At 41.5% G+C, this 24,994-nt stretch overlaps 1 protein-coding gene across 1 annotated transcript in view; it reads left to right on the top strand.

Moving 5' to 3' along the window:
* Positions 1-24,994, top strand: part of ITGA4 (integrin subunit alpha 4) — a 1,222,769-nt gene that overhangs the window by 355,791 nt on the left and 841,984 nt on the right. The window lies entirely within an intron of this gene.

The following is a 24,994-nucleotide window of genomic DNA, read 5'->3' as shown; positions in this document are numbered from 1 at the left end:
TCAGGGCAAATGGAGCCCAAAGCAAAGGCACCTGCACATCAATCAAAAAGAAATGTTAGCTGTAGAGAATGCTCTGACAGCCTTCAAATACCTTATTCTTCCAGGACAGCTATTGGCAAAGACAGACAGCACCACAGTTATGTGGTACATAAACAAGCAGGAGGGAACCCATTCCTACCCACATTGCAGATTAACCATGGCTCTGTGTAACACAGCCTTGAGCAGACTGTAAGCTCAATTCCTGCCAGGCAAACTAAATTCACTGGCAGATGACTTAAGCAGAAATCTCACGGACCCACACGAGTGGAAACTGTAACCCAAAATATTCAAGCTGTTGAGGAACAGGTGGGGGACACCAGAGGTGGACCTTTTTGCTTCCCCTCAGAACTATAATTTGAGCAAATATTGCACCAGAACTCCCCACAGCCAAGCTTGGAAAGTGGATGCCCTGTCCTTCACCTGGGAAAGCCTCTCAGTCTATGCCTTTCCCCCTCTGCCCCTTCTCTCAAAGGTCCTACTAAAGATTAAACAGGACAAGCCAAGGACAGTCCTGATTGCACCAGACTGGCCACACCAGCACTGGTACCCTCTTTTGCACAGTCTGATAGGGCTGCCACCATTTTGCACCCTCACCTACAGACCCTGGACCTAGCAGCATGGCTCATCCAGTGCATTCTTCACCAGCAACTCTCAGTAAGCAGGTGTTGGATGTCATTCTTGAGGCAAGGAGGCCTAGTACAAGAAATTCCTATTCGGAAAAGTGGAAAAGATAGTGCTCCTGGAGCCAGTCTCAGGGAATGGACACAACTGTGCCCAGCTTACCGCATGTACTGCATTATTTAACAGAAATGCTCCACAAAGGCATATTCTTGTCTTCAGTTAAGATTCATGCCTCTGCCATCTCAGTTCATTATAATACCGAGCCACTCCTTTTCTCTCATCTTCTGGTCAAACAGTTCCTGAGAGGAGCCAAAAATTTAAGATCCCCAGGAGAGCTCCCACTCCTGCCTGGGACCTTAACTTTTGTATTGGAAAAGCTCACGCTTCCACCCTTTGAACTTGCTGCCACAACAGAGTTAAAATTCCTGTCATGGAAGAAAGATTTACTTTTAGCCATCCCTTCAGCAAGGAGAGTGTCTGAATTGCAGGTCCTTATGGCTGTGGAACCCTTCATTATCTTCCATGCAGACAGGGTTTCCCTCAGGACTAACCCATCATTTATGCCCAAGGTGGTATCTAGTGTGGCTTTAAACCAATCCATTCATTTTCCAACTTTTTCCCCTAAAGGGGAAATGATCCTGCACTCCCTGGACGTGCACAGGCAGCTCAGGTTCTATCTGGACAGGACTAAGCCTTTCAGAAAATCTGACCAGCTGCTAGTCAACTTTGCTGCAGGGGCAGAGGGCAAAGCCATTTCAAAGCAAACCTTTTCTAAATGGATAGCAAGCTGTATCCATTTCTGTTACAAGCAACATGGGAAACCTACCTCACAGGGGATCAGAACACATTCCACTAGGGCTACATCAACCTCTACAGCATTTCTCAGGGGACTCCCTACCAGGGACATCCTGGAAGCTGCAACCTGGAGCTCTGTACACACTTTCACCAAGCATTACCACTTACCTATCTTTTCTAAATCCAGAGCTGGATTTGCCACAGCAGTCATACAGGGCCTGATTGCCAGCCCTAATACTTCTTAACTATCTCCACTCTTCCTTAGCTTTGGGAATCAACCCAAATGTGATGACTGCAACAGTGAAACACAAAGAACATAGTAGAGTTGTGTACACATCATAAATGTAGATGTTCAAGTGTATTCACTGTTGCAGTCCTGGTTACACTCCCTCCAGTCCCCTGACTTCTCCTTACTTCTACCTACCTTTTTTTTTTTTGTTTGGCATATCTTATATCATGGTGTATTTGCTTTTTGTTGAGGGTGTTCCATACCATGTAATTGCTTCCTATTTTAGGGGCAGCTGACATCTGGGGCAAGAAAAACTGATGTAATGGCATCAGCTGCATGTTTTATACCCTGATGACCTGACGTCATGTAAGAAGCAACAGCATCCAATGCAGAAATCCCAAGACTCTGGTATTCAGGCCAACTGAGGGCTACCTGCAGGCAGATAACCCAAATGTGATGATGGCAGCAGTAAATACACTTGAACATCTACATTTATGATAAGTGTACACAACTGTACTTTCCTCATTCTTACCTGCATTCACTCACACATCGCTCTCACTCTCCCAGTCTCACACACACACACACACAGCCACTTCTTCATTCATTCACACATCGCTCTCACTCTCCCGATCACACACACAAACAGCCTCTTCTTCATTCATTCATTCACACATCTCTCTAGCTCTCCCGATCTCTCACACACACACACACAGCCACTTCTTCATTCATTCCTGCATTCATTCACACATCACTCTCACTCTCCCAATCTTACACACACAGCCACTTCTTCATTCATTCCTGCACTCATTCATAGATTGCTCTCACACCCCGATCTCACACACAAATGCAGCCACTTCTTCATTCATTCCTGCATTCACTCACACATCACTCTCACTCTCCCGATGTTTATCGTGCATACAGCTGCAGTCATAACAGATGGGTTTTCCTGCCGTCAGGCGGGACCTCGGCCAGCCGAATTCCAAAGTCTAGGTCCGGCGTCGGATGTCGTCACTTCTTCCCTGACATCAGTGCGACAGGGGTATAAAGGAACCAGCCGGCACCATTTTCTTCAGTCTTTCTTGTTGCGCGGTGCCCGAAGCAGAATCAGTTCGCAAGTGCCGGTCGGCCAGCTCCTGAGATTACTAATATTTTTCAACCGAAGTCTTCTTGAAAGCTAAGTACCCCGTTGGGATAATTGCATTTCATGTGGGAAGCAAATACCGCATAAGGATTTTCATTCCCTCTGCATTCCTTGCTTAGGCCCAGACCACGACATCTTGGCCTGTAGGTTTTGTGCTACATTCAACAGACGCACTATTAAGCATCGGGCAGAGTTCGCCCAACACTATTTTGGCAAAAAGTTTAATTTCATTATGTCGTCGGATACTCCGACTCCAGTTTTAAGTAAAAGACGCAAAGATAAGGACCAACATACGAGGTCCACGACTTCTACCGACACCACGCCAAAGCCGACTACAGGTGGTCCGGTTCTCAGTGAGGTGCCTACGCAGCCCCTGACTACCGATGACACTTCTTTGGCAGTGTCTTCAGTGCCCGAGGTCACAGGCTCTTCGGCCCACACCCTGACTACCGATACCGAAGCCACTCTTGGCAGTGAAACTCAGAGTTTAGACAGGCCTGCCACCTCTCAAGGTGTCTTCAGGCCTTCCTCTTCTTTTTCCATCAAGGCTTTCACTAAGTCTAAAGCAGCCATGCATACTAAAATACAAGCCCCACAGGGCCCCTCTCAAGGCCCCATGCCTAAAAAGCAGATGCTCAAAATGGCTGAGGATTTGATTACTCTTATCAGGGATTCTCAACCCCCTCTGGACAAAAGGCCCAGAGTGGAGGAAGAATCCCCTTCCTCAGACCAGGCCTCCATTATTTCAGAACATTCTGAAGACCAGGAACATTCTTACTCCCCTTTTGAAGATTCTGATGCAGAGGAGTCCATTCCCTCTGTCCCCCCCCCCCCCGAGGATTACTCTTTTGGGGAAACCTTACACACCTTGAGGGAACACTTCCACTGGGAAGGCCAAGAGTACTCAGACTCCAAGAAAAGGCTTAGGGATTTCCTCTTGCTCCCTCAGCACAGGCCTCTGGCTATACCTCCCGTCTTAGACATACTAGATGATGTGTATTTGGAGGCCTGCCTTAACCCAGATTCTTTACCTCCAGCTCCAGTCAAGCCTGACAGGTATTACCGGGTTCCTGATTCACACTAATTTCTATACAAAAGCCATGCGGCTGACCCAGAAACTATTTCACAGGGTCCCAAGGGAATTAAGGCCTCCACTGCTAAAAATCCATTACCTTCAGAGAGAGATTCCAGAGCTTTAGAAAGGTGGGGGAAGAAGGTATACACCTCGGCCACCTTAACCATGAGGGCATTAAACTGTCAGTTCCATATGTTAAAGTACCAACAGTTTCTGTTATCACAGTTGAAAAGCAAAATGTCACAACCTGAACAACCAGACTTGAAGGAGTTGCAGGATTTGTTACATAGTGCAGAACAAGTGGGTAAACATACCTTACAATGTGGTTTTGATGCTTTAGAGGCCTCATGTAGAGCTGCTGTTACAGGATCAGTCATACGGAGACATGCTTGGCTCAAAGAGCAAACTTTACCAGATCATGTTAAAGCTAAATTACTGGATGCACCTCTGCAAAAAGATGTATTGTTTGGTGTTAAAGCTGAGGAGGTATTAAAGAAAATGGAGGAAAAGGCAAAATCAATGCAAACAGTGAAAGATTTCCTACAGGTACAACCTCCACGTTTCAGTAGAAATTGGCCTTCCAAAAATTGGTCCTTTCCAGCCATGGAAAGACCCCAAAAAGGTAGATACAGGCGCCTGAGGGGTAGAGGGCAATCTCAAGGATTGTTTAGAGGAAGACAATGGCAAGCACCTACACAAAGAGGTGGCAAGGATAGTTCACAGCCATTCAGAAAGCAGAACCAATGACTTTCCCCTTTGCATGCCAAGCTAGGCTCAAATGGCAGCACCTTTAGGCGGAAAACTGGCATTATTTTCAAAAAATTGGCATATTGTCACAAAAGACAAATGGATCCTGGACATTATAGACAGAGGCTACAGATTCCACTTTCACACCCTTCCAAATATGAGAGGCATGCCAAACCTGCCACACAATCAAAGGGCAGAGGCACAAAAACAAATTTCAGATCTCAAGGACATGAAAGCTATTCAAGAGGTACCTGCACAAGAACACGGTCAAGGTTTTTATTCCAGACTATTCCTGGTACCAAGAAAGGGAAAAGATTGGAGACCTATTTTGGACCTATTCATCCTAAACACATTTTGACTCGTGCCAAAATTCAAGATGCTCACATTACAGCAGCTTCTTCCCATGCTGGGCAAGGAGTCTTGGCTGGTAACATTGGACCTCAAGGAGGCATACCTGCATGTCCCAATCAGACAAGATTGCAGAAGATACCTCAGATTTCTTGCAGGTTCAACCCATTATCAATTCTCTGCATTGCCCTCTGGCTTATCTACTACGCCCAGAGTATTCACAAAATGCCTGGCATCAGTAATTGCCTTCTGCAGACTTCAAGGGATACAAATATACCCATACCTGGACGACTGCCTGATCCAAGCGGACAGCAAGCACATACTTCTGAAACACCTGGCATATGTAATAATGTTGTTGAAATCTCTCGGATACACAGTCAACAAAAAGAAGTAAAGACTAATACCCTCTCAAACAATAATTTTCCTGGATGCCAGCTTGGATACAAACACCCAGATGGCCTACCTTATGCCAGAGAAACAAGGGCAACTAACTCAATACTTCAGAATACTGGCAACTTTCACCAGGCTGACTGCAAGGAAAATCCTGCAGGCTCTGGGATTCATGGCATCTTGCATCCTACTAATCCCATGTGCAAAGCTGCATATGAGGAAACTTCAATGGTACCTAAAAAACCTATGGTCTCAACACAGCCACAGTTTGGAAACAATAATGCCACTGATTCCATGTCTTCAAAAGGAATTTCTGTGGTGGGCTCAAGCATGCCAAAGAAACACAGGTCTACCATTCTGCAAGCCTCAAGCAAATCAAGTCATCACAACAGATGCCTCGGATTACGCCTGGGGGGCACACATGACAGATCGGTGCATTCAGGGCAAATGGTCCCAAAAAGAAAAGCACCTACACATCAATCAAAAGGAAATGCTAGCAGTAATAAATGCTATTACAGCTTTCAAAGAACTGCTGCATCCAGGCCAGCTATTGATAAGGACAGACAACACCACAGTAATGTGGTACATAAACAGGGAGGAACCCATTCATACCCCCTATGCAGGCTAGCCATGTCTCTTTGGAACATGGCTCTGGAATTGCAAATTGAGCTTCAAGCACAGTTTCTGACAGGCAAGGAAAACATGCTGGCAGACAACCGAAGCAGAAATATGACAGTTCCACATGAATTGGAAGTTGCATCCTCAAGTTTTTTCAAAGATAATTCAAGCATGGGGAAGGCCAGACATAGATCTCTTTGCCTCCCACAGAAATCACCAATTGGCAAAATTCTGCTCAAGGACCTTTCATCCACAGGCCTGGAAAGTGGACGCACTCTCTTTCAGCTGGACAGCAATGACAGTTTATGCCTTTCCACCTCTTCCTCTGCTGCCCAAAGTTCTATTAAAAACCAGAGCAGACAGACCAAAGAGGATTCTCATTGCTCCAGACTGTCCAAGACAACACTGGTACCCACTCCTGAGGAGCCTGACGCATTCCCCACCATGGATCCTGCCTTTAATGCCTCTTCTACTGACTCAGCACAACTTCAAAACCCTTCACAGTCAGCTGAAAACACTCAATCTAGCCGCAAGGAAGATTCCTTAAAATCACAACAGACCCTACTCTCCAAGGAGGTGCAGGATGTCATTTTAGAGGCCAGAAGACCTTCTACTAGAAAAGCCTACTCCGCAAAATGGAAACGGTTTTGTGCTTGGAATGAGAAAAAGGGCCAGAACCCTGGAATACTGAATTTACCTCAAGTATTACAGTACCTAGCTGAGATGCTAAGCAGAGGACTTTCATTCTCCTCCATCAAAATCCATGCCTCAGCCATTTCTGCAAAATACAACACTGATCCTCCTTTATTCTCTCACCCCCTCTTAAGACAGTTCCTCAGAGGGGCTAAGAATATAAAACCCCCAAGGAAACAACCAGTACCTGCTTGGGACCTCAATTTCATTCTAGAAAAACTTACTTTGCCTCCCTTTGAGCCAGCTGCCTCCACAGAACTGCAATATTTGTCCTGGAAAACAGCCTTCCTGCTGGCTATCACCTCAGCTCGCAGGGTTTCGGAACTACAAGCCCTCATGGTTGTGCAGCCTTTCATCATTTTCCATCAGGACAGAGAATCCTTGCGAACCAACCCTTCCTTTATGCCAAAGGTAGTATCCAGGGTAGCCTTGAATTAGGCTATCCACTTACCTACCTTTTACCCTAATCCTCACAACAAAGGGGAGAGACTACTACATTCCTTGGACATTCATAGGCAGCTACGTTATTATTTGGACAGAACAAAGCCTTTCAGAAAATCAGAGCAACTCTTTGTGTCCTATGCTACAGGAGCTCAAGGGAAGCCTATTTCCAAACAGACCATCTCAAAATGGATAGCCCACTGCATACGCTTTTGTTACTCTTTTCATGGTAAAACTGTACTTGCAGGCATCAGGTCTCACTCCACAAGGGCCACAGCCACCTCTGCAGCTTTCCTCAGGGGGGTTCCTACCAAAGATATTTTGGAAGCTGCCACTTGGAGTTCTGTACATCCTTTCTTCAAGCACTATCACCTACCATTATACTCCAAATCTAGAGCAGGCTTTGCCACTGCAGTCTTGCAGGGCATCCTGGCTCCTCCTTGTTCCACCTAGTGCCTACCACCCGTTTTTTAGCTTTGGTATTCTACCCCGTGTTATGACTGCAGCTGTATGCACGATGAACATAGTACAGTTTTGTACCTACCATAAATGTAGATGTCCGAGTGCTAATACAGCTGCAGTCCAGGTTTCCCTCCCTCCTTCCCCTCTGGGACAGGCCTAATGGCTAACTCTTCTTCATACAAACTGATTGGGGTATTCTTTTATGGTGTATTTGATTGCAACTACTGTTTTTTTTTTTTTTTTTTGATTATACTGCATTGCATTATTACATAAATTTATGTATTGCCTTCCTTCTGGGGGCACCTGACATCTGGGGCAAGAAAAACTGAAGAAAATGGCGTTGTCTGGTTCCTTTATACCCCTGTCGCACTGACGTCAGGGAAGCAGCGACGACATCTGACGCCGGAACTAGACTTTGGAATTCGGCCGACCAAGGACCCGCCTGATGGCAGCAAAACCCATCTGTTATGACTGCAGCTGTATTAGCACTCGAACATCTACATTTATGGTAGGTACAAAACTGTACTATCTCTCTCTCACACACAGACTCTTTTGCTTTCATGCACGCATTCACTCACACATGCAAACAGACACATACACACAGTCATACAGGCATTCACTTACCTGATGGCCCTGTTCCAAATGCTCCACAGCCCGGTACTGTTCCGCAGCCCAGAGGTTGGGGACCACTGCTATACTTGATGCCAATTCTGCTAAAAAGCTACAGTGTAGGTCTAGACTCAGATCACCGCGAATTAATAAGCTTAGCTGCAAAATAAACCACAAACTGTTTAATACTAAACAAGTACTGAGAAACACAAGTCTGAAAACTGATTGACAAAACATATGTAAAAATATAAGCACATTATCAAAAATGCAAAATAAAATATATAGATTTCAATGAATGATACTGCAAAAAATCTACCTCACAAAACGTCATGTATTTTTGCTTTTGAAAAAAGTAGACGTAAATCTGTCTAACCCAAAAGTCATTAGTTTTTGCTTATGAATAAAAAAGCATAACACATGCGTCCTCTTTTTTGAACTGAATTGAATTGGTGATATCATATACTCGTCATTTAGTCTGGTTTCTACATACTAATAAGCAGCCTTAAACTCTTGGGTGATGGGGAGTGTGGAACAGATTATTCAGACAGTTTCTGGAAAATGTAACCCAAGCCTGAAAAAAGGTACCTGCTTCTATAACAGGCACATTAAAAAGTCCCAGACACAGAGTCTCACGTACAGAAATGCCATGAAGAAAATGGGCAACATTTATTCCATCTCCAAAAATGAGGAACACGCCTTCATAATGTGGAAGAAATTTGGCAAAATGTAGAACAAATACTAATGGCTTAGTAGCAACTTCAACTAGGAAGGTCATAGGATAGTTAAAATGTGCTGGTTTTACTTATAAAGAAGATCCTTTAATGAAGTAATTTATATTTACCATGCATTTCACTTACACATTCAGTGTTAGGAATTTTTTTTAACAGACTGTTTCAATGTGGAACTTTGAGGAACTTCGAGGAACATGAACTTTTTAAGACCCCAAATGAGGTGATGTTGGATATCCACCTGAGCCGTGTTTCATGACACCAGTGAGAAATCGAAGTGGGACCACAGAAGATAATTTCAGAACATCCCTGTCTCAGACACATATTGTCAGTGACTTGTGATCCAGCCCATCCTGCTCTACCCTACTGAATTTTGATCCCTACTCGAAGGCCACAATACAGAAGCCTCAACTAAGGACATTCTTATCAAGTTTTAAAACTACCTTCGTTTCCCAGCAAGGAACTTGTCCTGGAACTTGTGATCCAGCCCATCCTGCTCGACCCTACTGAATTTTGATCCCTACTCGAAGGCCACAATACAGAAGCCTCAACTAAGGACATTCTTATCAAGTTTTAAAACTACCTTCGTTTCCCAGCAAGGAACTTGTCCTGGAAGTATGTGTTACTCCTAACCTTGTAATACTTCAGGTAGTAGATACCTACTGGTAGGTTGCAGTGTGCCTCCCTGCCAGGTTAGCCTGCAGCCAATACTCCCCTACCCACCCCTTTGGTGTCCTGTGAACAACCCTCCCCTCCCTATCTATTTCTATACTTCACTATCTCACTGTCAGCTTCCTCCTTCTTACTGATACTAAGACTGTGTTTCATTCTAGATAACTGCCTTTCAGCTGCCTCCCTCTTACTGATACTACGACTGTGTTGCTTTTTCCCTAACTGCCCACCAATTGGCACTCCACAATCTTCCTACTGTCTCTTATACTCCTGCCACTCTCCTCCTCGTCTCACCTACCTTGCTCCATTGCACCTCTTCTGCAACCCCCTCCCTTACTATCTCTCATTTGACTGCCTATCCACATTTTGTCTTCCACTTAGCTAACACCAATCTCAATCCTTCACATAACCTACTATCCTATCCAACTGTAATCCCTCCAAATCCATACCCATAACTGTACTTCTCAGACTATCTTTCCACCTACTACACATCTCAGTAAACTTACCTTCTGCTCTCTCTCTTTTCTGATTGTTTTTTCACCACTCTTTCTTTTTCTCTGGGCTCTTGTTTCTTCACCTCTCACCCATTCCCTTCCTCTGAACTTGCTATTCCCTCTTCTGATTCCTGGTTTCCTAACTCCTCTAGGGTTCACTACATTCTGTTACCTTTTCCACCACGAATGCCTCTCTTGTAGCCTTTCACTCTGTAGCTGGACTCGGTCTGTAATCTCCTTCCTTTTCTACCCTGCCACCCCTTCCCCCTCTTGCCTAACTTCCGCCCCTACTCTATATAGCCACCTCCTTCAGGTAGGCGCCATCTTTACTCCTCTAACCTCCAGTTGGCTGCTGTGCATTCCCTGGCTCTTGGCGTTTCGCTGTGTCCTACAGTAAGTGTATCTATTTATGTATTTATGCTGGAACTCAGTCTGCAGAATGTAAAGTTTGTTTTTCACCTCCTGCTGTTGTTAAGGTGTAGTGTGCTTTGTTAATGTGTAGTGCATATGTTTTATTCACCAGAAACGCCTATCTCAGCTTAGCGTTTACACGTGGTGACTATCTCACAGCTGCTTTCTCTTTTTCTTACTTTCGTTTTGCCCAACCTCGCTCACCGGCTGCAGATGCTGAAAACATAGAGCACTCTGCGTGCGGAGCTTACACTTAGCCATTGGAGCCTGCTTTTGTTACTTTTATTGTTATGCCGTCTTGATAATGAGACTTTAACTATTGCAGTACTGTATTGTAGTGTGCTTTGTTATGTGTAGTTTGTATGTTTTCATCACCAGCTAGAAACGCCTATCTCAGCTTAGCGTTTGCACGTGGTGACTATCTCACAGCTGTTTTTTTTTTACAATTTTTACTTTCATTTTGCCTGATCTTACTCACCGGTTGCAGATGCTGATAACATAGAGTGCTCTGCTTGCGGAGTTAACTCTCAGCCTTTGTAGTTGCTTTTCTTATTTTATTTCATGTTGTCTTGATAATGTAACTTTAACTATTGATCTGGGTTATCTAGCTTATCGGCTACAAATGCTGACTGTATAATGCGCTAGTATTGTGGAGCCTTAAAGAAGCATTTGGTAGCTAGTTTCCTGCCTTCATTGTGAGTTACTAGTTATTGTGAATTACTTTGTTGCCTGTATAACTGTGTAATATGCTAGTATTTACGAGTTACGAGTTATGGTGAATATTTTGTTGCCATTTGAAAAGTCTAGCTCACTGGCTACTGACGCTGACTGAACGAGAGAAGAGCGATAGCATTATGGGGTCCTTATTTAGCAATTAGGAGCTAGTCTTTCTTATCTACTCTACCTGATTGTATCATTGCTGCGCTTATTTTTTGTAGTCTAGCCACTTTTGCACACTGGATGCGAATGCTGAATTTAAAGAGCGTTCAGCTAGTGGAGCCTTCTTTCAGCTGTTATGAGCAAGGTTTACGGTAGTGCAATACGCACAGCTGATACATTAACAGTAATAGATTTTATCTACAGGTCTAACCCATAAAACTGAGCTGATGCTAAATCTAGTTTCAATGCTACTGTAACCAATTAGTTTGTATTGATTACTGCTCAGTCACTTAGGTTCTACTCGCTGTCCCTGTAAACTGCTCTGTGAGGCTTTTTATTTTCCTAACTCCTGTTTTACATGTTGATAGACCCCTACGTCCTTTGTGCTACTATATCTAACTTTACTTAGCAAACCTGTGCAACCTTAAAAAGTATACTTTGGATGTTAACTGTGTATAACCTGTTTTTGTGATGCATTTTGAACTTGGTAGAGTTTTTTGTCTTAGGCTCACTATACTGCATTATCCTACTAATTAATTGCTAACCTGTGATATCACTAGTTTAATATCATGTTGCTATAACTTGTATCTGATATAACTTATCATATTGTGATATAATCTAACATTCTTTCATCTCTGCCTTCTACCTATATATTATCTAGTACTGTTATTACTGTAAGCTAATGCACACTTGTCTCTTGTCTGCCTTCTACATAACATTTCACTTAGTTACATAATTTGTTTTTACTTTCTCCCTTGCATATTCCAGCTTGTGATCCAGCCCATCCTGCTCTACCCTACTGAATTTTGATCCCTACTTGAAGGCCACAATACAGAAGCCTCAACTAAGGACATTCTTATCAAGTTTTAAAACTACCTTCGTTTCCCAGCAAGGAACTTGTCCTGGAAGTATGTGTTACTCCTAACCTTGTAATACTTCAGGTAGTAGATACCTACTGGTAGGTCGCAGTGTGCCTCCCTGCCAGGTTAGCCTGCAGCCAATACTCCCCTACCCACCCCTTTGGTGTCCTGTGAACAACCCTCCCCTCCCTATCTATTTCTATACTTCACTATCTCACTGTCAGCTTCCTCCTTCTTACTGATACTAAGACTGTGTTTCATTCTAGATAACTGCCTTTCAGCTGCCTCCCTCTTACTGATACTACGACTGTGTTGCTTTTTCCCTAACTGCCCACCATCTGGCACTCCACAATCTTCCTACTGTCTCTTATACTCCTGCCACTCTCCTCCTCGTCTCACCTACCTTGCTCCATTGCACCTCTTCTGCAACCCTCTCCCTTACTATCTCTCATTTGACTGCCTATCCACATTTTGTCTTCCACTTAGCTAACACCCATCTCAATCCTTCACATAACCTACTATCCTATCCAACTGTAATCCCTCCAAATCCATACCCATAACTGTACTTCTCAGACTATCTTTCCACCTACTACACATCTCAGTAAACTTACCTTCTGCTCTCTCTCTTCTGATTGTTTTTCACCACTCTTTCTCCTTCTCTGGGCTCTTCCCGCTCCGTTAGCCTACGGGCTCACTCCGCTCCCCTACCCTGCCCCCAATTCCCACCCGCCCCCAGTGGTCCTACTTTTATACCTCATATTGACACACCCCTACCCAATCAGGTATAATCCCCTCTTTTGCCAACCCCTCCCTCTTATCTCATACCACACCCAACTTTCTCAGAACCCTCCTCCACACTACCTCTTAAAGTCTTTAACACTACTTTCCTTTCTTCTTCCTTCTATTTTCCTTTATCTCTATTGGTTTCCCTAACCTACACTATGTGGTCATTATCTCTCCCAATATACTTTCAAATAACTATCTGTTTAACACTCTTACCTCCTCTTGTGATTACTCATCTCCTAACCTCCTATGAACACCCACTCCCCTCTACTCTTGTGCTTCCCTCTAAGCACACCTCTACACCTAACTCACCTTCTACACTAACCACATTAAATCTTCCTACCATACCTAACTACATATCTACCAAACACCACAAACTTGCTTACCCTAAGCTAAGTAAACAAAGAAATAAAAATATATTGACATCCTACATAAACAGTCCCAGCTCCAATATTTCTTATTGTTTCAATCACTATTGGATGGGGACATTCACCCTAACCCTGGCCCAAATAGCACAAACACTAATAGTTATATTAAACAAGACAAAGATTCTCCTATATCATCAAACACTTATACCAACTCTCTCACCATAGCTCATCTTAATATACGTAGCATTTGTAACAAGATCTCTCAACTCCATGCCCTTTTAGATGTTCACCATTTTGATATCTTATGTTTATCCGAAACTTGGCTAAAACCTACCATTAAGGATAATGAAATTACCCCTCTCGGGTATAATATCTTTAGACTGGACCGTAAAACCAAAAAGGGAGGTGGCGTAGCAATTCTGTACAAAGCACAACTACAAATTAGTATTATAAATCTTAACCTTACTCAGGACAATAATGCAGAAGTAATCAGCTCAAAACTTCAAATCAACCCTAATAAAGCTATTAACATAATTTGTGTATATCTCCCCCCAGGAAATAACACTAACACTCTAGAATGCATCCTGAGCTTGCTGTCAAACAACCTCCCCCAAGAAACAGTAGTTCTAGGTGACTTTAACATTGATTGGAATTCTTTTAATAGTATAAACCCTACATCCCACATAAACCTATATGGCTTCTCTCAACTCATAAACTGTCCAACCAGAACTAATAAATCCAACAACCATGAATCTATTCTAGACTGGATTCTGATTAATACTCCCCAACAAACCTACCAGTCCGGTACCCTTCCAGATGATCTAAGCGACCATTCTTTAACTTATGTCATTAGACACAAAATCAACCTAACCTTACCTGCCACACTTAGAACACTAAGAACAAAAAAGACTTTTAACTCAGAACATTTTCTAGCTGATCTAAAATATTGTAATTGGTCCTCATTGAAATATCTTCCCTTAATGAAGCAGTAGATTACTTTAACTCTACATTCTTATCAATTCTAGACCAACATGCCCCAACTCGTACCATCAGAACCAAATCAAAAGTAGCACCCTGGCTAACTAATAATACTAAGCATAAAATCATTATTAGAAATAAATCATGGTCAAAATGGCGCACCACTAAAAATCAAACTGATCGTCAAAATTTAGAGAGCTTAGAAACAGCACTAAAAGAGCTATCCTGACAGACAAAAAAACTATTACCTTCAGCTGCAGAACATCACTAATAAGGAACCTAAAAATTCTGGGCCAGTATTAATAATCTTCTGTCTCCAGGTCACTCCATTACACCTAATCCCCAGGACTCTAACCCAGAAAACCCTAAACAAACAGCAAATGACTTCAACTCATTCTTCACAAACACTATCCAAACACTAGCTAGTCATCTATCTCCTGATACCTCAAATCTTCCTCCATCCGCATTAAATCCACCTCCTACACTCCAATTACAACCAGTCTCTATCTCCTTTATCACATCATTGCTCCTAAAGTTAAAACCCACCACTCCCTCTGCAGACAAACTGCCTGCAGAATTCTTACAGATAGGTGCCAAAGCCTTAGCCTACCCTATTTCCATCCTGATCAATAGATCTATAAAGGAAGGAATCTTCCCCTCTATCTGGAAAATATCTCACATCATCCCACTACATAAAGGAGGAAACTCTAATGATTTCTCTAACTTTCGTCCAATAGCTCTCCTCTCACCAATTGCAAAAATCATGGAAAAATGTATTCACAAACAAGTACTAAATCACCTTCTCAACAACAACTTACTTTCTAACTGTCAGCATGGTTTCAGACCCTCACACAGTACCACTACTGCTTTACTCTCCTTCACTAACTCCATTAACACTAACCGTAACAATAACTATCTATCTTCCTCTGTCTTCATCGACCTATCCAAAGCTTTTGATATGGTGAATCATAAACTTTTACTACATATCCTACAATCACTGGCTCTTGATCATCTTGCCTTGTCCTGGTTTGCATCTTACCTAGAAAATCGTCAGCAGGCAGTACTTTGGAAAAACTCACTTTCTAATCTTCTACCTATCTCCTTAGGTGTACCTCAAGGCTCTATCCTAGGCCCTTTGCTATTTTCTATCTTTATTAATGACCTTCAATCTGCTATCCCATATACTACCTGTATACAATATGCGGACGACTCAACTATAATCTGCTCTGCTAACTCTCATACAGAACTCCAGTCACTTACTCAAAAGCTTTCAGTGCTGTAGAACAATGGTTCTCTTACCGCTGTCTACTCCTCAACCCCAAGAAAACAAAACTATTACTTTTTCACCTACTCGTAAATCTACTCCACCTTACTTTACTCTTACATCCACTGACGGAACACTCATCTCTCCTGACTTGACCACAAAACTATTAGGGATAACTATTGATAATAACCTCAACTTTGACTCTCACATCAACAACACCATAAAATTAGTTAATAAAAAAAATAGGATCCCTTTACAGAATCAAACCTTTCCTAACACCCACAGCAAGGTCCACCATTGCTAGATCTCACCTAATCTCCACTCTTCTCTATGCTTCCCCCATTTACACTAATCTTTCCAAAAACAACATGAAGAAACTAGAAACATCCTATCATAACATAGCTCGATTCGCTATTGGATCTCCTTTTAGAACTCATCACTGCTTGAACCTAAAAGAACTAGGCTGGATTGAACTTCCTAACCAACTTGTACTTCAACAGATCTTAATTGCTTATAAGATTCTATATCAGCCAACCAACACACCAACACTTACTAGCCTTATTTCTCCATACAACAACCTGCAACAACTACGTTCCTCAAATAAACTTCTGATTAATATTACCAAACCTAACAATAATGCAGGTGTCAGTTTATTCTCCAGCTCTGTTGGAAAAACATGGAATAAACTACCCTCTGATATCACTTCTTTAACCTCTTTCCAACTTTTCAAATATCAACTAAAGATTTATCTCAATAAATACTGGCTTTGCTGCTGCACTAATCCAGACTAATGCCAACTCTTCTCTCTTCCATTACCCTTGTTAACAAAAAAAAAAAAAAAAAAAAACTTTATTTTTTATATTATCTGGTTAACTTGCTATGATGTCATGTGAACTTTTATGCCAATGTATTTTTTATCTGATTATATTATTGTTTTTACTTGCTATCTTTCTTATGTAACCATTTATGCCTTTTTGTAAAAGTGTACAACTGATGGAGCTTTTCTCCCCGGGCCTCTACTGAAAACGGACATATATCCAGTTGGACTAGCCCGGTCAACAAATGTAAAATAAAAATAAATAAAATAAATAAATATTCGCAGTGTCAGGAGTTGCACTTTGCAAATTACCACATATTTAAACTCCTATCTCTGAATAAGACACAAGACCACCAAATTTTAAATATTCAAAATCTCCCTTATTTTACGTTAAGATCTCTAGAAAAGTATTAATGACACCAATCTTCATACTTGTGTATTTTATATAGATTATTTTCAAATCAGTTCAAATAATAGTAAAAATACGAACACATATAAACATTAAAGACACACATGGTACAGCAAATAAAATCAACTCACCTACCAATACCTTTTCATAAGTGTGTTACCCTTTCTACTAAAACTTCCACATTACTTTACTGTAACTGAAATATTCCTAAAACTTCCGTACACTCTTCCGTTCTGATGTCATTGTGTCACCAGTGAAGGTGGGGTTATAATGAGTTTTCTCAATTTTCTGAAAATGTGGTTGTTGCGTGTTATGAGGTTTATTTTTTTTAAGGGTGGAGTTTTCCATTTTTGTATGCTGTTATAGATCGTGTTAGAATGTATGTGCCAGACTTCATAGCTACAAAATAAACTTTATTTAGGATTCATACAAGGCATAGCTGAAATGTTCTTTTTTATTTAAAGCAAAACCATTATTCTTTCATGTGAATTATGAGCAGACCCCCTTGATGATATATGATGGCGATGACATGGTCCTGTTTATGTCTAACAGATAAAAACAGAAGTTTCTACAAGAGACGTTTTTAATTCTGCACTGGCTGAATTAAATGAATCATTTTCATTTTAAAGGGACAGTCTGTGTTGCATCATTTGCCTGAGTGATTTCTTTCAATTTTATATGATACCATAAGTTTGTTGACTGTTATAAATCACTTAGGATGCGATGCTGTATGCAATACTCTATTATCATACATGGCTTAATTCGTTTATGTTGTGATTTTTTTGAATGGTGAAAAACGAAATGAGAAATCAGTTTGTGGAACTGATTATTAGTTTGAGGCACCCCTGTGAGGAAGCCGTGGCTCCCCAGGGTGCAGCGGCCCACACTTTTTGAACCCCTGATTTAGAGGTTGCCTGTGTCCATTAAAGACACAAGTGCCAAACCAGTGATGAATTTCCTACTCCCCATTCAGTTGTCCAAGTTAGATTTGAATTGGGATATGGAGGAACTCTGCTTTACATGAATGGGGAGCCTGTTCCAAATAAGAGATGCTCTCTGGGATACATACCTGTCTCTCCAGCAAGTCCTTTTCATATTACAACAAGATTTAAATCTTTAGAACAAGTAATTCTGTTGCTGCTTGTTATGTGGACACATAGGAGGTCCATCACTGTGGGGCTGACAATGCCTTGCACTCCCTTTAACCGCCTATAGGAGACAGAATACAGGGATTGGGTTTGAGGCTGACTGCACAGGAAATGTTACTTATGCCTTGTGTTATTTTAGGGAGGAACCTCTGTGGATGTTCCAGTTGTTAGATGTGTTTGCATAGGTACATACCAAAGGGGACATTACATTCAATGACCGGTATGATGAATACTAAAAATAGTGAAACAATGACCTTCTTGGACCAAGATGCCATACCTTTGTTTATAAGTTTGACAACATAGAATGAGTTCCTCACTGCAGACATGTAATAGTCAAAGGCTAGATTACTGTCTATGTGTGTCCCCACATCCCTACTCTTTGGGGTGTGTTGTCAACATGATAGTTACCAGGGGTGGATGACTTCCTGAAGGAATGCATTTCTTGGCATTTAGTTTTAGTCCGTGGCTCTAACACAAGCTATCTGTCTGTGTCAACTTTCCAGGAGAACATTAATATTGGTGAGTGACTCTGTGACTGCCCCTAATTTGCAGTCATCTGCAAATTTTGCCAGCCAAAGGTCCTTCACATTGGCCTTGACTTCAAAGAAGTAAATGTCAAAAAGTAGCAGTCCCTTGGCCAAACCCTGAGGTATTCCATTTGTGACTAGCCTCTTTGTAGAAGTGTACTACCCAATTCTAACTTCCTGATCTGTCTGTGAGACAGCTGGCTATCCACTGGGCGTCATAAGGGCTTAAAACTAACCTCCTGAGTCTATCAACAATGCTCTAGTGCAGCACTGTTTCAAATGCCTTGGCCAGGTCAAGGTAGGCAGGGTGAACCATTTTGCCCTCATCCATTGCACGACCTGCTGTTGACTAAACCAGATTTGGTTGGGTCCAGTGGCTGGAGGTTTCCTATGTCATTACTGATCACTTCCATCATGATTCTTTCCATGACTTTGCATACAAGACTAGTGAAACTTGTGGTTCTGTAGTTTTTAGGGACTTTAGATGGCCCACCTTTGTGCAGAGGGATGACTGTTGCTGTTCTTCATTCCTTAGTCACAAAGCCTGTTTGCAAGCTACTGTTAAACAGAGGAACTCTGCTTCAAATGAATGGGGAGCCTGTTCCAATCAAGAGATGCCCCAGAAGATGTGATAAGTCATGTTTCATGCTGTTTAGGAGGTAACCTAGGATATTGTCTGGGTCCATTGATGCAGTATTCTTGGCCTTATTGAGAGCATTGGGGACCTATTCCTTACTGATGGTAGGGGTAGTTGTATTTTATGGTATTTCCTGAGGGGAGGTTGAGGAGGAGAGAGAGGGGTAAAAGAGCAGAATTTGTGTGCCAGTGGGTTTGCTATATCTTCTCACTCAGTATAGGTGGCTCCATTAACAATGAGCTCTACAAACAATTGTGTATTGCCTTGTGTTATAGAACCTGTTGATGTTGTAATTCCACCAGGGTGGCTTATTTTTTGAGTTAGTTTTGTACTTATTCCTTGTGGGTATAGTTGCCTCTATGCAGCTTCTAACATGCTTGTATAGGGTTTCTATGAACAGTTCTGCATAAACAGCAGTGTTCACAATGTTTATGGGGCCATGCTATCACTTAATAGTAGGAAATTAGCCATAGAGTAGTTCCTGAACATTCTAGTGTTAGTTGGGGTTCTGAGTTTTATTTTTACTTCTAAGGAGACTGTTTTATGGTTTAACTTTATGAAAGAGGATATTACACTAGGGGATATGAAGCACTCTCCCTTATTCTTGAAGACCAGATCCAGTATGCTTGTCACCCTGGTCAGTGTATTGACAATCTGATTCAAGGAGTTTATATTTAAAAAATCCTGAATTCTCTCCGCCTGCATGTTTGGTGTCATATATGATTCCCAAACTGAGGAGTGAAAACACCTTTGATTTTTCCATTTCAAGTTCTAATAAGAAAAAAAAGTCCTCAACTAATTTTGTAAAAATATTTATTCAACAGTGATGGCTTCCAAAAAGCAGTGATTGAAAAATAGTCATTGAAGTGCATAGAGCTATTTGTATCAGCATTAGAGACATCCAGTGTAAAATTAGGACGTAGCAGATTTTGATTGCATATTGATAACTAAAGCTACTGTTTTTTTTTTTTCAACTTAAGAAGCTATACCCCACAGGAGACATTTCCACTATATTTACTCCTATTTTTCTTTTGGTAATTTTTGCTCCCATGCCTGACAACCTTCAAGCCTCCCTAACAAAGGGGCAAGAGATATCTGGAGGGGCAGTCATTCAGGCAGCCTTGAGGGTATTTTGGGCTACCGCTGGAGATGGATACTCTGATCTCTTAATCTGAATTAGCCTGTTTTTCCCCCCCCAGCCTTAGACTGTGTCCCTCTGGTATTCATACTGTGCTTGTCTGCTGGTTGAGAATCACATGGCAGTTGTCACCCAATCAACATCTCACATCATTCTGGATGTAATCTATGGAAGTGTTTCTGTTAAGGTCTAACCCTAGCCCCAGGTATTGCTTCACACATTGTTGCCTGGTACCATGCTCCCATACACAGGCATCCTGAGAACTACTGTCATTAGCTTGGGATACCATGCGTGGTCCTCTGGTTGATGCCCTACATGCACTCCTCTTCCTCCTCTTACACAACAACCAAAGCCAACGGGATCATCCCTGTCCTCCCCGAGAATTATCGAACCAGTGTTAGCCATTCACTCCCATCTCCCACGACCAGCTTTGGGTCATGGATTTTTTCCCTCTCTGTTGAAGAACAAGCTATCATCCTCTACTTTTGATTATAATTATTGATTATAATTTTATTGCAAAGTATACCTTAGTTTCATTCAGGAGACAGTTATGTAGCAGGAGCAGTAAGAACCTGTGTTGGTTTTTCTTTTGCTCCAACATTCATCTATGTTTAAAATGTTTTACTATCAAAATGTGGAAAATCAAAACAATTTTCCATAATTTGATCAAATTTGTTTTCTGAATTTAGCAATACAGAATTACCAAAATGTCAGAAATGGTAACCACGCAATTGACTCCGGATGTTCCAATGTCGAAAGCCTGTGTTACCGGTAGCATTTTTGCGCCCCCTGAACCCCCCACTATACCCCCTGCATATTATATATTCCAACTCACAGATCACACTACAGTGAGGGAAAGGGTAAATTTCCCGATCCCCACTGTAGTGCGATCTGATATTAGAACATCAGTCCCTTATTAGCGAATGCACACTACCATTTGCTAATGAGGAATTGAATATTTTCAGATTGGCATTACGGAAACTGGAAAACACGCATTCGACCATTCCAGTTTTGTGTAAGTGCCATTCCACATTATGATGGTAAACCATTTAAAACTGAAAGATGTGAGTCTTTATCACTGGTAGTGAAGGATTATGAGGGGGGAAGAAAATGCAAAAGGAGCACCTCAGTGTTTTCCTTTGAAGAAGAGAATATTTTAAAAAGACACAAACGGAGTCATTTAAATTAAACTAAGATCACAAGGGTTCATCCACACAGTGAAATACTTTCACCAAAAAGAGGTTATATTCACCAAAACTATAAATCACATGGTTTAATGGTTAAACTGGTCCACAGAGATTTTTGCTTTTTTGAAAAAAAATCTATTCATGGTAATGTTACCAGAATCCAAAAAAGAGAACCTACACCATCATTTAAATATGTTTAATGATGTAATGAAGGCTAAACTGTCAACCTCCTCCCTGTCAAACACACTCCAGCAAAAGGAAGGTCGACTGTATGTATAATACCTCCATGGTACAGCAATCTAAAATTAGATCCATGTGCTATTTCTGTCTAATTCCTTAGTTAGAAAATCTAGATCCCTAAGGTACTTTACCCTTTAATAGGGAGTAGATGTTACTGTGCAGCATACCTCTCAACCTCTTGCAGCAAGAATTTTGGATAAAATCCCAAAATAGGCCCAAAATCAGGGATTATTGCTCTCACAAATGTAGATGTTTGATACAATAACAGGTTTTGCATTGGCATACATTTTCTGAAGGATATTAATTCTAAAACTCAAACGTTTGTCATTATTTATTTACTTCAGTCCTCAATGATTTGCCAGAAAGCCACAAATTCTATGAGAAACAGACCATAAATCTGTGACAAAACGCTGGATATTCTGTGAAATTCTGGAGAGTTGAGAATTACAGTGGGCAGCTGCAGGGAAAAGGAAGCTCTGTACCCTAATTTTAAGAGCTCCAAATTGCTTAATATACATGCTGTCACACCGATGTTCAGTTCTGAGTCAGGTAAAGATGACTTTAGAGAAAACGTCTGCTACAGAGTAAAAGAAAAATGGAAAATGATTTGGTGATGCAGCAGTTCAAATTGGAGTAGACATTTTAAAGTGTACATATGATTATAAAGATGCTTTTTCTCTATCTGTCTTGTCTGTCAGAGGTTGTAAAGAGAAGCCACACTTTTGCTGAGAAGTAAACATTACAGAGGGCATGTAAAATCTCAACTCTTAGTGGACTTTGGTACTAGAGTGTTACTTTTTGGTCAGCCAGTAAAGATATAATTACTAACCTAGATAAACACAAAAACAGATCTTGCTTCAAAGTAATATTCAGCCCTACCTCTCCATTTAACAGAAATTTCCCTGCCAATCAAAATATTTTTTATTGGAAGGGCACATCTATCTAATAATCTCCTAAGAAAAAATAAAGCAAAGGAAAGCAACTCTCAACTACCTCAGGTTCTATAAGGAAAGAGAAATGCCATTATAAGCCACCACATTAATAACCTACTAATTCATATCCCTCGGAGCAAAATTTTCATTCTTCAAAAGTCACTGGGATTTACAAGATTGCTCATTTTCCTGTGCTCCATTGGCTTATTTCTGCTGCAGGTAAAAAACAGGAATCCATGTATTGGACAAAATCTTTATGGCCCACTTGTTCCCTGCCCAGAGAGCCTTATCAGCCTGTTTGTTCTCCAGAAAGCAAATGTCAAGTAGTAGAGAATGGGTCAGAAATTTGATAGCATGGAATTCCTTAACTTCCATCCTGAATGGCACTTGCAGGCTGCTCTGAAGGAAGTATGCTGTTACCTGTGTTGTGAAGTGGTGAGTGGTGTAATACCAATATAGAGTGGGCATGCTTTGCTACTCCTGTGAGCAATTACCAAGATGAACTGTTTTGTTTCCTTTAAATGTTTTATTACATGATTTAATAAGTCTTAAGTATTCAAATAAGCATTCAACATGGAACACACTTCTTCAGCTCATAATAAATTAATTTAGTGGTTCAGTGCATCATTGTGTTGTACATGTGACTTATCTCATATTCTTCTAGTTGTTTTCTTTTGAAATCTTTCCATTTCAATTATATTAATTTTGGAAGAACTCATTTGTATCTGGGTCTGATATTTGACCTACTCAGCTTTTCAGGATAGGTCTGAGTTTTAATAAGAATCAGTCTGAGTTTTTGTTCCATGGACAGTCATTTTGGTGAGATTTCTTAAGCTTCCCTGAACCAATGCAACCACGGAGGAAGTTATATTAAGTAAGCTGGTACAGAGACCAAAGCAACTGCATCATGGATTGAAGGGTTGTTCCTGCCTAACGCAGGACTTTATTAGGATTTTTTTCATCAATTCACTGAAACAGTTTTTCTGTAGAATCACTAGAATCACTAATCACTAGAACTAGTTATCATTGACTCAAAACATAATTACTTTATTTGGGTGGCCTTATTCATAGATTCATAGGTGTGTACTAGGCTAATGGCCCTGGGGCATTTACAAGCCTAGCCATAGGATTACCCTGGCATAGTGCCACCCGACCTTAGTTCCCATGCCTCTGTCGAGTAGAGCCACTGATGTTATCCCCAGGGTGAATTTTATGTTTCCCATCCACTCATCAAGATTTCTCTTGAAGAGGGTCAGTGAGGTTCTCTGCTTGACATGTATGGGAAGTCTGTTCCATAGCATGGGCAGTCTCTGGGTTATGAACCTGTCCCTTCAGCATGTTCTGTTAATTGTGGTAATGAGGTTGAGGTCTCTGGAGTGTGTGGTGTGGATGGATTGAGATTTCTTTAGATGTAGCATTTCTAACCGAGCTGGGTCAGACATGGCTTTGTAAGTCAAGCAGAGATCATCTCTAATTAGGCGATATGAGACAGAGAATAGTTGGAGTTTTTTGAGTCTGTCCATATAGGACAAGAGTTTAAGGCCTGGGATCCTCTTTGTGAGGTACTTTTGTGGCCTCTCCAGTTGTTGCAGGTGCCTAGTGAGGTACATGCCAAATGGGGCAATGTACTCGATGACTGGCCTAATGAGGAAAGAGTAGAGGGAGACAATGACCTCTTTCTTCCTGGATGCAAAACTCTTAGTAATGAGATGTGCCACATAGAAGGACTTTCTGATCACAGTGGCAATGTGGTGGTCAAAAGAGAGGTTGCTGTCAGGCTGTGTTCCCAGATCTCTTATAATGTCTTCTGTGTTCAGTGGACTACCATCAATGTGGTAATTCATGGGAACCTGGTTTTTCCCAAAGGGGATGACAACACATTTTTTGGCATTGAGCTTAAGGCCATGGTTCTGACACCAGTCAATGGTCACAGTCAGGCCATTATGTAGGATGTCAACATCACTTGGGAAGTTAATAATAGCTCCCAACGTGCAATCGTCTGTGAACTTTGTCAGCCAGAGTCCCTTTGTGTTGGCCTGAACTTCAGAGAAGTAGATACCAAACAGGAAAGGACCCAGGACCGAACCCTGTGGGACTCCACTCATGACTAATCGGCAGTCTGACTTGGAGTCAGCTACTTTCACACTGTGGGTTCTATCCATGAGCCAGTTTGCAACCCACTTAGTGATATAGGGGTTGATGCCAAGCTTAGTTAAAAACTGACTGGCCATACTACAAGAAAAGTAGATTTGACAAAATTACTAAAGTTTAACCACTGGAACAGTGAGAAACTTGATGTTGTACTCAACCATAT

This window comes from Protopterus annectens, chromosome 6.part0 (assembly GCF_019279795.1).
Source record: "Protopterus annectens isolate FY-2018-M chromosome 6.part0, PAN1.0, whole genome shotgun sequence".
Classification (NCBI taxonomy): domain Eukaryota; kingdom Metazoa; phylum Chordata; order Ceratodontiformes; family Protopteridae; genus Protopterus; species Protopterus annectens.
Note: the sequence above shows the minus strand (reverse complement) of the source record. Positions and strands in the feature narration are given on the sequence as shown.